This window comes from Canis lupus, chromosome 32, assembly GCF_011100685.1.
Source record: "Canis lupus familiaris isolate Mischka breed German Shepherd chromosome 32, alternate assembly UU_Cfam_GSD_1.0, whole genome shotgun sequence".
NCBI classification, from domain to species: Eukaryota; Metazoa; Chordata; class Mammalia; order Carnivora; family Canidae; genus Canis; species Canis lupus.
Genome location: NC_049253.1, coordinates 3,142,137 through 3,156,693, shown reverse-complemented (window position 1 = coordinate 3,156,693; position 14,557 = coordinate 3,142,137).

Below are 14,557 nucleotides of genomic sequence, written 5' to 3'. Positions count from 1 at the left end.
TTAGCAGCTCTGAGACAGCGAAGGGGCTGGTGGCTTATTTGTGTGACTTTCAAATTCTCTCCATTGAGAGCTTAGTGGAGCATGTATGATAGATTTCTTACTGATTTTCAAGCTGAGAGGATTTGTTTTTCTTTCTCTAAATTAATTCCCCAGATCTCTGCTGCCCAATACAGTAGCTACTAAAAGCATGTGATATTTAAATTAACTTAAATGCATTGAATTAAATTAAAGCACTAGTGCTTTAGTCACATTGGCCTTATTCCAAGTGCTCAGGACAGCACACATATAGTACATTTCCATGTTTGCTTAAGTTCTGTTGGACAGCTCTGCCCTGGTACAAATTTAAAAAGCCTACATACATTTTCAACTACATTTCATAAGGCAATTATCATGTAATTTTGTCACTAAGGCTGTCCATTTCAGTGCTGTGTCCTATAGGATTCATAAGTTGTCTGATGAACCAGTCCTTAAGTAACGACTTGCTGTTTTCTGTAGAAGGGAGTTCACCACTTCCCAAGAGAAAGATAATATCAATTCCTCTGATCTGATATAAATACAGCTTCAGATAAGAGCAAATGATATCCTTATAATTTAGCAATTATAAAAGCTGTGGGTTAATTTGTGTCTGGAGAAAATTAGAGAGATACAACAGTATGGATACAGATAGCTTTAAAAAGTTTGCATCTGGTCAATGAAAATTGTTATTTTCTTACTTCTATGTAAATATACTAGCGTAGCTCAAATTAATATACCAGATTATACCCTATATTAACACAGCAGAGACAGGCTATGACAAGTTATTTTGATTATGATAATTAAGATTTGATAAATTTAGAGCTAACCTAGGCAGAGCTGCTAATCATTTACAGAGGAGTTTGACATATGTCATTATATTCCCACTAAAATATGGTATTATAATTTTGTCTTTGTATGCATGTGGAAATTGAGGTTTAATAGTTAAAGTAATTGCATGAAGATTATATACATAATATGAAAACAATTGAACACAGTGCTCTCTGCAAATCCAAATTGCATTATACTATTTTATTTATATTATCCATTCCTTTTAATGGCTTTTATTTCTTTATTGATTTAAATCATCCTTGGATGTAAGAAAGCCACCTGTAGAAATGATGCAGCCACTCTGGAAAACTGTGTGGAGGTTCCTCAAAGAGTTAAAAATAGACCTGCCCTACGACTCAGCAATTGCACTGTTGAGGATTTACCCCAAAGATACAGATGCAATGAAACGCCGGGACACCTGCACCCTGATGTTTCTAGCAGCAATGTCCACAATAGCCAAACTGTGGAAGGAGCCTCGGTGTCCATCGACAGATGAATGGATAAAGAAGATGTGGTTTATGTATACAATGGAATATTCCTCAGCCATTAGAAACGACAAATACCCACCATTTGCTTCGACGTGGATGGAACTGGAGGGTATTATGCTGAGTGAAATAAGTCAATCGGAGAAGGACAAACATTATATGTTCTCATTCATTTGGGGAATATAAACAATAGTGAAAGGGAATATAAGGGAAGGGAGAGGAAATGTGTGGGAAATGTCATAAAGGGAGACAGAACATAAAGACTCCAACTCTGGGAAATGAACTAGGAGTGGTGGAAGGGGAGGAGGGCGAGGGGTGGGGGTGAATGGGTGATGGGCACTGAGGGGGGCACTTGACGGGATGAGCACTGGGTGTTATTCTGTATGTTGGCAAATTGAACACCAATAAAAAATAAATTTATTATAAAAAAAGAAAGCCACCTGTATTGAAATACATTTCTTATATTCTACAATATTTGCAATGCAAAATGAGAAAATTTTTTGCTCAATATTTTATTATCATCAAAGCCAAGAGATTCAGATAATATTTTATCATAGGACTTTACATAAATTTATGGTAAATCATTCATTCGTTGAACAAGCAACTAGGAACTTATTATCTTCCATTACTAATCTAGTGTTTAGACATAAAAAGATGACCTGTTTACTCTCATTGACCCCCAGTAAGGTCCTACTCAATGGAGAAAAGAGCATCTACCTAGACAGAGCCAATCAATGCAATATTATAATAGTACCACACTATAGACAGAAAAAGTATATGCTGAGTGAAAAGTACTTTGATGATCATGTAGAAAGATTTTTGTGAAGTATCTACAAAGAATCTCAGGTTTACACATTGCATTTTAGGAAGGTAGTACAGCATATACTAGAGCTAAGTCAGAAATCTTTGAAATGTCCCTAACTGCAAATATTTATCTCAAAGTGAAGGTACTAATTAAATTATCTAAAGTCAGTAGCTTAACAATAAAGCCTTTTGGTAGAGAATAATAGAAAATGACACTAAGAGGCATGTTATATCATGAAATATCCTTCATGGAAGCTAAGGAAATTTTCTGTTAGCACAAAACCATTGGAGAAGTTCACATAAGGAAGTGATTTGATAACATTGGTGTTTTAGCTATATTATTATAGGGCTGCATTTAGGAAAATTTGGGGAAAGGATGTCGGGCTAGAATCACTGTGATTAGATCTAAGGGTTTTAGAAGTTATTTCTGTCAAGGAAGGAGCACAGATGCTGAAAAAGAGGAAATATCCTATTTAAAAGATACTTTGAATGCTTCTTTGGAAGTTTTGGGAGTGATTTGATTCAATTCTGAGTATTACTTTATGGATTTGAACAATCACATCAATGTATTTTCAGCCACAAATAGCGAAGGACTCTACTCAAAGTGGCTTAAACAATGAAGAAAATCGCTATCACGCTGTCTATGTCCCAAGGGATGATGATTGGCTAATTCAATGACTTAATGAAGACACCAACTGCTCTGGTTCTTTCCATTTGGTTTTCTCCATAATATTTGGTTTTCAGCTTCATCCTCAGGGTGGCTGCCCTCATGTCCATAGTCTCTGAATGACATTTCATGACAACATGTTCATAAAAGAAAAGGGGAAGGTGGTCTGCCAGTCTCCCTCAGACAAAGGAAACCCTTCCTATACATCTTCCAACAGATTTTTTTTTCTCCCATATCATTAACGAGAACTGTTTCATTTGTCCAGAGAGTGAATGGCACTACTATGACTGGGAAGATCAACTGGAATCTATCCCCTGAGGGGCAATCTTTTTTTATAATTTACAGATGTGGTGCCTATAAATTATTTCCCAGATCAATGATACTTTTTTCATTTTTTGAAATTATTTTGTCCTTCTTTGTTTCATTTTGTATCTTTCCTATTGCTATGTCTTTAAGTTCACTCCTATTTTTCACTCCTACCATGTGTAATTTGCCACTAGACAAGTTATCCAGATCCAAATGATCCAAATGATAGTATCGGGTATACTTCCCTGCTTAGACATCATTGATTTCACCTCTAAAAGTTTAAATTGAGTCTTTTTTATATTCTCCATGGCTCTATTTAACTTTCTGAACATATGGAATCATAATAAAAACAGTTTTAATATCCTTATGTGTGAACATCCGCGTCCTGGTTCGGTGTTAGTTTTTATTGAATGATTATTCTCCTCATTATGGTGATATTACTCTGTTTTTTTTTTTTTGCATGCTAGGAAAACTTTAGTTAGATGGCAGACATTATGAAATTGACATTGTTGCTGGTGACTATTTTTGTGTCTATAAATATTCTTGTGCTTTATTCTGAGGTGCAGTACTTGAAAATTCTTGAAAGCAGTTTGATTCTTCTGGGTATTGCATTTCTTTCTGTCAGGCTGGTTTGGAGCAATGCTTGATCTAGAGCTAACTTTCCCACTTCTGAGGTCAAACCTTCCCGAGTAGTCTGCTCAGAGCCCCATGGATAGTTTGGCTTGAGGGTGATAGTATAGGCAATGTTACCTTGAAACTTTTGCCTGGTGTTTCCATGGGACTTGAGTAGTTTCCTTACATGCATTCACTGATAAATAATCTCCTGGTACTCAATTTGGAGGGCTGCAAAGCTCTCTCTGTGCAGCTCTCTTCTCTGTGGTACTCTGCCCTGAGATGCCTAGCTGCCTTGGTTTCCCTGGACTTGCAAGTCTATCTCCTCAACTCCAGGAGTCCCAATAACTCCACAGCTTGCAACAGAGCCTGGACACTCTTTCAAGGTACTAAGGGAAGTTTTAGGGTGTGCCTCACTTATCTCCTATCTCTCAAGAACCAGTGTGTCTCATTGCCTGATTTTCATTGTTTTTAAGATAGTTGATTTCTTTATTTTTCTTTTCTGTTTTCTTTTGTTTCAGGCAGGGAGGAGGGACAGATAATCCATTTCTTGTAACTCCTTCTTTACCAGAAGCAGAATCCTCCTTATTCAGTCTCTCCTTAAATTCTTTTCTACTTTCCACAGCTCTGTTGTTTTAGATGCCTCTGGGAGAATTTCTTAGACCATAACTTCTACCTCTCTAATTTTAGATTCCATACCCATTTCTAGAACTTTTACATATTTCATTTTAATGCTTTCCATTTACCTGAGAAAGTTTGCAATCTCCCCTTTTATTTGTTCAATATACTAACTATATTTTAAAAGTCTGTGATAACTCCATTATTTGAAGCCCTGGTTTTAGAACATCTCTTGAATTCTGATCATGGTGTCTATTTTTGTTGAGTGCTTGATTTGGTTGATGAAATAGTATTCAGTAAACATGAAAATTTGTAAACATAATTTATGGTCTAGGATGATATTAATATTACGTTTGCTTCTTGTGGACATTTGGTGTACTAGCTATCTCAGACCATTTAAGGGATTCAAGATTTTGAAGTTGACTTTAGACTCTGCTGGGGGTAATTTCTTTCAAGTTTATTCTTGTAGCTTCTAGAAGTATGAGAATACCTTTTTGGGTATCAATTAAAAGCCTGGGACACTTAATAGGAAACCCCTCTTTGGAAGCCCTAAATTAAAACTTTTCTTCCTTTAGTTTGTCCCATTTGTTCTCTATCAGGTGCAATTTTGTCCCCCCTGAGGATATTTGGCATTTACCAAGAACAATTTGGTTGTCACAACTTGGTAGAAGAAGGATGTTCATACTAGTATTCAGTGGGTGTGAACCAGGGATGCTATAAAACATTTAAATTGCACAGAAAAACAAAACATCATTCAATGCAAGATTTTACTACTACCAAGCCTGAGAAACCCTTCCTAGCCCTAGCAGATTATGAAAAGTCCCATTCAGGCTCTCGGCTTCTTAATTGCTTCTTTCTGAGTCAGTAGAATACTACAAAGGAAAAATATCCCCAAATGTTTTACTTAACATCTCTGATTTTTCCTTATCTCATCCCTAATTATTTCCTGTCTTAAGTCTCCAAAGTCTTTGATATGATCATTTTTTTCCTGCATTTTCCAAGTTGACAAATTATTCTCAGTGGGAGAACAACCATAAATGAGAAAGTTAAGTTCTGTAGACCCTTGACATTTACAATATTAGTTCCCTATAATATGCACACATTTCCTATATTCACATTAAACTTTGCTGTAAAATTTTGAAATAATTTGATACTAGATAAACCCAAAAACTGTATAAAATACTATAAATTATATACATCATAAATGTCATTTTTTAGACATTTTAAAACTTTTTTTTTCATTTTTGCTCTTTTATTTTAACTTTAACATTTGGAGAAAATTATTCCTCCAGCTTCAAACACATTACCCCTATGGTTAAAAAATGGTACTAAAAAACTTTAAAATTTCACAGATATCTATTACTTATGTGAATATATTAACTATCACAATTTTAATTTATCACAAAAGAAATGCTCTGAGGAAAAAATGTTTGCCAATGGCATACAACAATCGCTCAGATATGAAGTGATTTTATTGCTGTATTTTACAAGACACATAAATAACTTTCATCTAGCTATCTCAGAGCTGCATGTGTTATAGCTGACATAATTGACAGAGGTAGTTCTGTCTTAAAAACACTAATTGCAACAAGCATCTTCCAAGAATCTCATGAATACAAAGTAACTCTGTGCAATGTCTATCTTAAAGTCTGACTGGTCCCATTTTGATGAAGTGACTATTGAAAGGCTAATTTTAGGAAAAAGGATACTTAACTGGTAGGTTATCTAAATTACATATTATACTTTCTAAATTATATATTATACTTATATAATTTAGAAGCACCTCACAATTTCTTACTTTAAACTTAAAAAAAAAGCATTTCTCTTTTGTTATTATCATCAGTTTCCAAAGCTAGAAAGGACAATGAGATACAGTTCCATTATTTTGCTTTGTTTTTTTCTCAAGATTCCAAGATACTAGTTTATTAGGTTATAAACACAATTACATAGGTTTCAATACTTTAACTTTCTCATTCTTGTTCTCATATTCTCGCTTTTTTTTTTTAATGTCCTATCGGTGAATTCACCACCGCTAAACATATAGTAGTGTACAGCAGCTACCCTGCCACTTGGCAGAGTTCTAGGTCTGGATCCTTTATATTTTAGTTGCTCTTTAAAACCATGGGTATTTTTCTGTGCCCCAGAGCATTCTGGGCTCACTCAGTGAGGTGACCCGCCAGCTATAGAACCCAGATTCTGCTTCTGTCTCCCTCATCAAGGTGAAAGGGGCATACAATAAATTTTATGTCTGATTTAATAAAACCCTACAAACTCACAAAAGGCCATCCAAAAATAAAATCAGCAGAATCGTGGAAGACTGATCTTTCACATTAGCATTATAATCTGAACCTCAGTATGTATAAGTACTGGCTTAAATAGTTCCCCCTCAAAATTTGTGTCATGTCTAGCTGGAACCATACAAAAGGGAGAAATTTGGACACAGAGACACAACAAACATGGCTAACACCATATGATAATGGAGAAATGATATACCTATAAGCCAACAAATGCCAATAATTGATAGAAATCACTAGAAGCTAGAAAGGTTGACAAAGGCTTCACTAGAGACTTCAAAGAGACCATCTATGGCTTTACCAAAACCTTCATTTAGAGCTTCTAGCCTTAAGAATTGTGAGAGAACAGACTTCTGTAGTTTTAAGCCACATAGTCTGTGTAATCCATTAGTGCAGACCTAGAACACTAGTACAGTACACATTTAGTATTATAGAACAATCACAATATTATATAATGTTATAATTTTATATTTCAATTAAATATCTAAACATGCATGAGCCAATAGAAACTTTGAAATTGTCTCATACCAAAATATGAGTATTAAAAAATAAATTTAAAAAAGAGCATTTGTATACAAATGTATACCTACACATTTATTGCATTTGTATTATAACTTGATGTGGTTTTACTGCAGAAAGGCATTTTTAGTTTATATCAGAATAAACTAGTTTTTCCCATTAAACAAATAATTCATGTATCTTTACAGACAACTTCAGGGTATACCATATATACAATAAAATGAGTATTAAAACTCTTCAAAAGAGAAGAAGCTATAATTCCTTATTTTACTAGAGACAATATTTATTTATTTATTTATTTATTATTTTTAATAATAAATTTTTTTTATTGGTGTTCAATTTGCCAACGTACAGAATAACACCCAGTGCTCATCCCATCAAGTGCCCCACTCAGTGCGCGCCACCCAGTAATCGCACCCCCCGCCCTCCTCCCCTTCCACCACCCCTAGTTCATTTCCCAGTTAGGAGTCTTCCATGTTCTGTCTCTCTTTCTGATATTTCCTACCCATTTCTTATCCCTTCCCCTCTATTCTCTTTCACGATTATTTATATTCCCCAAATGAATGAGACCATATAATGTTACTCCTTCTCCGATTGACTTATTTCACTCAGCATAATACCCTCCAGTTCCACGTTGAAGCAAATGGGTATTTGTCGTTTCTCATAGCTGAGTAATATTCCACTGTATACATAGACCACATCTTCTTTATCCATTCATCTTTCGATGGACACCGAGGCTCCTTCCACAGTTTGGCTATTGTGGACACTGCTGCTAGAAATATCCGGGTGCAGGTGTCCTGGCGTTTTTTGCATCTGTATCTTTGGGTAAATCCCCAGCAGTGCAATTGCTGGGCCGTAGGGCAGAACTATTTTTAACTCTTTGAGGAACCTCCACACAGTTTTCCAGAGTGGCTACACCATTTCACATTCCCACCAAAAGTCCAAGAATGTTCCCTATTCTCCGCAACCTTTCCAACATTTGTGGTTTTCTGCCTTGTTAATTTTCCCCCATCTCACTGGTGTGAGGTGGTATTTCATTGTGGTTTTGATTTGTATTTCCCTGATGGCAAGTGATGGAGAGCATTTTCTCATGTGCATGTTGGCCATGTCTATGTCTTCCTCTGTGAGATTTCTGTTCATGTCTTTTGCCCATTTCATGATTGGATTGTTTGTTTCTTTGGTGTTGAGTTTAATAAATTCTTTATAGATCTTGGAAACTAGCCCTTTATCTGATATGTCATTTGCAAATATCTTCTCCCATTCTGTAAGTTGTCTTTGAGTTTTGTTGACTGTATCCTTTGCTGTGCAAAAGCTTTTTATCTTGATGAAGTCTCAATAGTTCATTTTTGCCTTGGTTTCTTTTGCCTTCGTAGATGTATCTTGCAAGAAGTTATTGTGGCCGAGTTCAAAAAGGGTGTTGCCTGTGTTCTCCTCTAGGATTTTGATGGAATCTTGTCTCACATTAAGATCTTTCATCCATTTTGAGTTTATCTTTGTGTATGGTGAAAGAGAGTGGTCTAGTCTCATTCTTCTGCATGTGGATGTCCACTTTTCCCAGCACCATTTATTGAAGAGACTGTCTTTCTTCCAGTGGATAGTCTTTCCTCCTTTGTCAAATATTAGTTGACCGTAAAGTTGAGGGTCCACTTCTGGATTCTCTATTCTGTTCCACTGATCTATGTGTCTGTTTTTGTGCCAGTACCACACTGTCTTGATGACCACAGCTTTGTAGTACAACCTGAAATCTGGCATTGTGATGCCTCCAGCTATGGTTTTCTTTTTTAAAATTTCCCTGGCTATTCGGGGTCTTTTCTTTTTTTTTTTTTTTTTTTTAAAGATTTTTTTTATTAATGATAGTCACAGAGAGAGAGAGAGAGAGAGGCAGAGACACAGGCAGAGGGAGAAGCAGGCTCCATGCACCGGGAGCCCGACGTGGGATTCGATCCCGGGTCTCCAGGATCGCGCCCTGGGCCAAAGGCAGGCTCCAAACCGCTGCGCCACCCAGGGATCCCTATTCGGGGTCTTTTCTGATTCCACACAAATCTTAAAATAATGTGTTCTAACTCTCTGAAGAAAGTCCATGGAATTTTGATAGGGATTGCATTAAATGTGTAAATTGCCCTGGGTAACATTGACATTTTCACAATATTAATTCTGCCAATCCATGAGCATGGAATATTTTTCCATCTCTTTTGTCTTCCTCAATTTCTTTCAGAAGTGTTCTATAGTTTTTAGGGTATAGATCCTTTACCTCTTTAGTTAGATTTATTCCTAGGTATCTTATGCTTTTGGGTGCAATTGTAAATGGGATTGAGTCCTTAATTTCTCTTTCTTCAGTCTCATTGTTAGTGTATAGAAATGCCACTGACTTCTGGGTATTGATTTTGTATCCTGCCACACTGCCTAATTGCTGTATGAGTTCTAGCAATCTTGGAGTGGAGGCTTTTGGGTTTTCTATGTAGAGTATCATGTCATCGGCGAAGAGGGAGAGTTTGCCTTCTTCTATGCCAATTTGAATGCCTTTAATGTCTTTTTGTTGTCTGATTGCTGAGGCTAGGACTTCTATTACTATGTGAACAGCAGTGGTGAGAGTGGACATCCCTGTCTTGTTCCTGATCTTAGGGGAAAGGCTCCCAGTGCTTCCCCATTGAGAATTATATTTGCTGTGGGCTTTTCGTAGATGGTTTTTAAGATGTTGAGGAATGTTCCCTCTATCCCTATACTCTGAAGAGTTTTGATCAGGAATGGATGCTGTATTTTGTCAAATGCTTTCTCTGCATCCAATGAGAGGATCATATGGTTCTTGTTTTTCTTCTTGCCGATATGATGAATCACATTGATTGTTTTACAAGTGTTGAACCAGCCTTGTGTCCTAGGAATAAATCTTACTTGGTCATGGTGAATAATTTTCTTAATGTATTTTGGGATCCTATTGGCTAGTATCTTGTTGAGAATTTTTGCATCCATGTTCATCAGGGATATCGGTCTATAATTCTCCTTTTTGGTGGGGGCTTTGTCTGGTTTTTGAATTAAGGTGATGCTGGCCTCATAGAACGAATTTGGAAGTACTCCATCTCTTTCTATCTTTCCAAACAGCTTTAGGAGAATAGGTATGGTTTCTTTAAACGTTTGATAGAATTCCCCAGGGAAGCCATCTGGCCCTGGACTTCTGTGTCTTGGGAGGTTTTTGATGACTGGTTCAATTTTTCCCTGGTTATTGGCCTGTTCAGGTTTTCTATTTCTTCCTGTTCCAGTTTTGGTAGTTTGTGGTTTTCCAGAAATGCGTTCATTTCTTCTAGATTACCTAACTTATTGGTGTATGGCTGTTCAGAATATGTTTTTAAAATCGTTTGTATTTCCTTGGTATTGGTAGTGATCTCTCCTTTCTCATTCATGATTTTATTAATTTGAGTCTTCTCTCTTTTCTTTTTAATAAGGCTGGCTAATGGTTTATCTATCTTATTAATTCTTTCAAAGAACCAACTCCTGGTTTTGTTGATCTGTTCCACAGTTCTTCTGGTCTCGATTTCGTTGAGTTCTGCTCGAATCTTTATTAACTCTCCTCTTCTGCTGGGTGTAGGATCTATCTGCTGTTTTTTCTCTAGCTCCTTTATGTGTAAGGTTAGCTTTTGTATTTGAGTTCTTTCCAGTTTTTGAATGGAAGCTTGTATTGCGATGTATTTCCCCCTTAGGACTGCTTTTGCTGCATCCCAAAGATTTTGAACAGTTGTATCTTCATTCTCATTAGTTTCCATGAATCTTTTTAATTCTTCCTTAATTTCCTGGTTGACCCTTTCATCTTTTAGCAAGATGGTCCTTAACCTCCACATGTTTGAAGTCCTTCCAAACTTCTTGTTGTGATTTAGTTCTAATTTCAAGGCATTATGGTCTGAGAATATGCAGGGGACGATCTCAATCTTTTGGTATCAGTTCAGACCTGATTTGTGACCCAGTATGTGATCTATTCTGGAGAAAGTTCTATGTGCACTTGAGAAGAATGTGTATTCAGGTGAGTTTGGATGTAAAGTTCTGTAGATATCTGTGAAATCCATCTGGTCCAGTGTATCATTTAAAGCTCTCGTTTCTTTGGAGATGTTGTGCTTAGAAGACCTATCGAGTGTAGAAAGTTCTAGTTTGAAGTCACCAAGTATAAGTGTATTATTATCTAAGTATGTGAATTTTGGTTATTAATTGATTGATATATTTGGCAGCTCCCACATTCGGGGCATATATATTGATGATTGTTAAGTCCTCTTCTTGGATAGATCCTTTAAGTATGGTATAGTATCCCTCTCTTCTCTCACTACAGTCTTCGGGGTAAATTTTAGTTTATATGATATAAGGATGGCTACCCCTGCTTTCTTTTGAGGACCATTTGAATGGTAAATGGTTCTCCAACCTTTTATTTTCAGGCTGTAGGTGTCCTTCTGTCTAAAATGAGTCTCTTGTAGACAGCAAATAGATGGGTCCTGCTTTTTTATCCAGTCTGACACCCTGTGCCTTTTGATGGGCTTTTCATTAAGCCCATTCACGACCAGAGTTGAAAGATATGAGTTTAGTGTCATCATGATATCTATTCAGTCCCTGTTTCTGTGGATTGTTCCATTTGACTTCTTCTTAAAGGGGAATTTTAAGAGTCCTCCTTAAAATTTCTTGCAGAGCAGGTTTGGAGGTCACATATCCTTTCAGTTCCTGCCTGTCTTGGAAGCTCTTTATCTCTCCTTCCATTCTGAATGAGAGCCTTGCTGGATAAAGTATTCTTGGTTGCATGTTTTTCTCATTTAGGACCCTGAATATATCCTGCCAGCCCTTTCTGGCCTGCCAGGTCTCTGTGGAGAGGTCTGCTATTAACCTAATACTTCTCCCCATAAAAGTTAGGGATTTCTTGTCTCTTGCTGCTTTAAGGATCTTCTCTTTATCTTTGGAATTTGCAAGCTTCACTCTTAAATTTCAAGGTGTTGAGTGGTTTTTATTGATTTTAGGGGGGAATCTCTCTATTTCCTGGATCTGAATGCTTGTTTCCCTTCCCAGATTAGGAAAGTTTTCAGCTATGATTTGTTCAAATACACATTCTGGACCTCTGTCCCTTTCGGCGCCCTCGGGAACCCCAATTAAATGTAGGTTTTTCTTCCTCAGGCTGTCACTTATTTCCCTTAATCTATCCTCATGATCTTTTCATTGTTTCTCTTTTTTCCTCAGTTTCCTTCTTTGCCATCAACTTGTCTTCTTTGTCACTCAGTAGTTCTTCCACTAGAGACAATATTTAAACTGCACTGCCAAATAGATAATCTTAGTCTGTGCAATGCTGATTATAATCCTTCAGTGCCCCATAAGCCATTCAACTCAAACCAAACTTCCTGTAGGATTTCCCATAGAATTACATCCTTTGGTAATCCATTGAACTTGTTGTTAGATCTGTTATTTATCTTAGAGTGATTTATCAATATTTTTTCTATATAAATATTTATAGATACAAATATAAAAATATAAATATAAATATTTATAAATTTAAAATCTAGTATGAATATTTGATTATAGAGAAATTGTTTGCTAAAATATACATACAAACAAAATTGGAGATCTTGAGCAAAAGGCATTTGATTCCAAAGTGTGGATATTTATGATCTTTCTTTTTTCTTTTTTTAAAAGATTTGGTTTATTCATTCATGAGAGACACACAGAGAGAGGCAGAGACATAGGCAGAGGGAGAAACAGGTTCCATGCTGGGAACCCAACATGGGACTCGATCCTGGATCATGCCCTGGACCAAAGTTGGTGCTAAACTCCTGAGCCATCCAGCCTGCCCACTTATGATCTTTCTAGTATAAATTACTATACTACTAACTAAATATATTATATGACTTAACATAGTTACATAAAACCAAACTACAATCAATAATTTGATAAAATTTTAAGTCTTTATGTGAGGAAATAAATCCTTTTTATTCAGCAGACACCTTTAAATAACTGTTGTAAGGAATGGCTAAATCTCCATAGTCTTGCTTCTAAATTAAATACATTCTAGCTACCAATAGTCTTATATTACCAGTGCTCCAAAGTATGCAATAAATTAAAATTTCAGGTTGGCTAACATAAAGGCCAAAATATTCACATTATGTGATTAGTTGAAGATAATCACCCAATGTAGAGCACTAAAGATAATATTTCATTTCATCCTTTATGAATTTGTGAAGGCTTGAAAGCTTAGAGGAAGGAAACTCTTTAAGCAAAATAATTATATCCATTCCTAGGTTAATGCAATTTATTCCTTGATCTCAATAATTTTTAGAAATGGTCTTCATGACTTTTGTATTTTATTTACGATTTAGCCTATATTTCCTCTCGAATTTGGGGGTTTTAATACATTTATTATTTTATTATTTATTAAATTATTTTAATTGAAATTAAAACTGGTGGAAAATAATAAGTATTGTTAAAACTGCTTATATTTATATAATGCTTTGTAGATAGTATAGTGTGTTTTAACTCACATTTCATTGAATTTCCTAACAATGGACCAAATAACAAAATTAAAAAGTTTTTAAGATTTACTGTACTCTTTCCAAACACAGGGTCAAATACTAATATCTCCATGTTAAGACATTCAACAAACAGCCCTCATTTTAAAATTAGAACTGAAAGGACAGAAAAATATATTTACACACACACACACACACACACACCACATGGTAGCCAATCAGAAAAATAACATGTCTTCTGTTTGGACACAGTGCCCTATTAAAATTTTCAAGTTCCATTTCTTCAAGTATTCACTTCAATTCTGTTCCTCATCATCACTATCCCTAAAAGCTGGCGTTTAATAAGTATCTACTATGTGCGAGGCATTTCTATATATCTCTTCTCTTTAGCAAGTAAGTATTATGATTCTCACTTTTTGGTAAATTATCTCAGAGAGATTATGTTATTCTTCTTAACTCAAAGAAAGAGTAAAGAGAAGAGCTGAAATTCAAAGGAAGCCTAAGCCTTAAGGTAATGTTCTTACACTATACCAAACTGCTTCTGATTCCCTCATATTACTTAGTCTACTTCAAACACACAATTGCTCAGCTGATAGAACATAGCAGTGGGCAGAATCAAGTAACATACGGTGCAGATAATCAAGAGGGAGAAACTTTTGTCCTCTAGGTCAGAGTGCGGAAATCAAAGGGACAACAGGAAAGATTTTTTTCACTTATTTTCCAAACCAAGCTGGGCTTGAAAGCATGCAACTAAGTGTTTTTAGAAGTCAAATAAATATCAAGGCTTTAGAAAATATGGTTTATTTTTCATTTTGATTATTAAAAATATGACAATTTATCCATAATTAGAAACATGTCATAAATATACATCAACAATACGCATCAAGAGAAACTTAATAACTTGCGGGAGGGGGGGGACCTATCAAATAG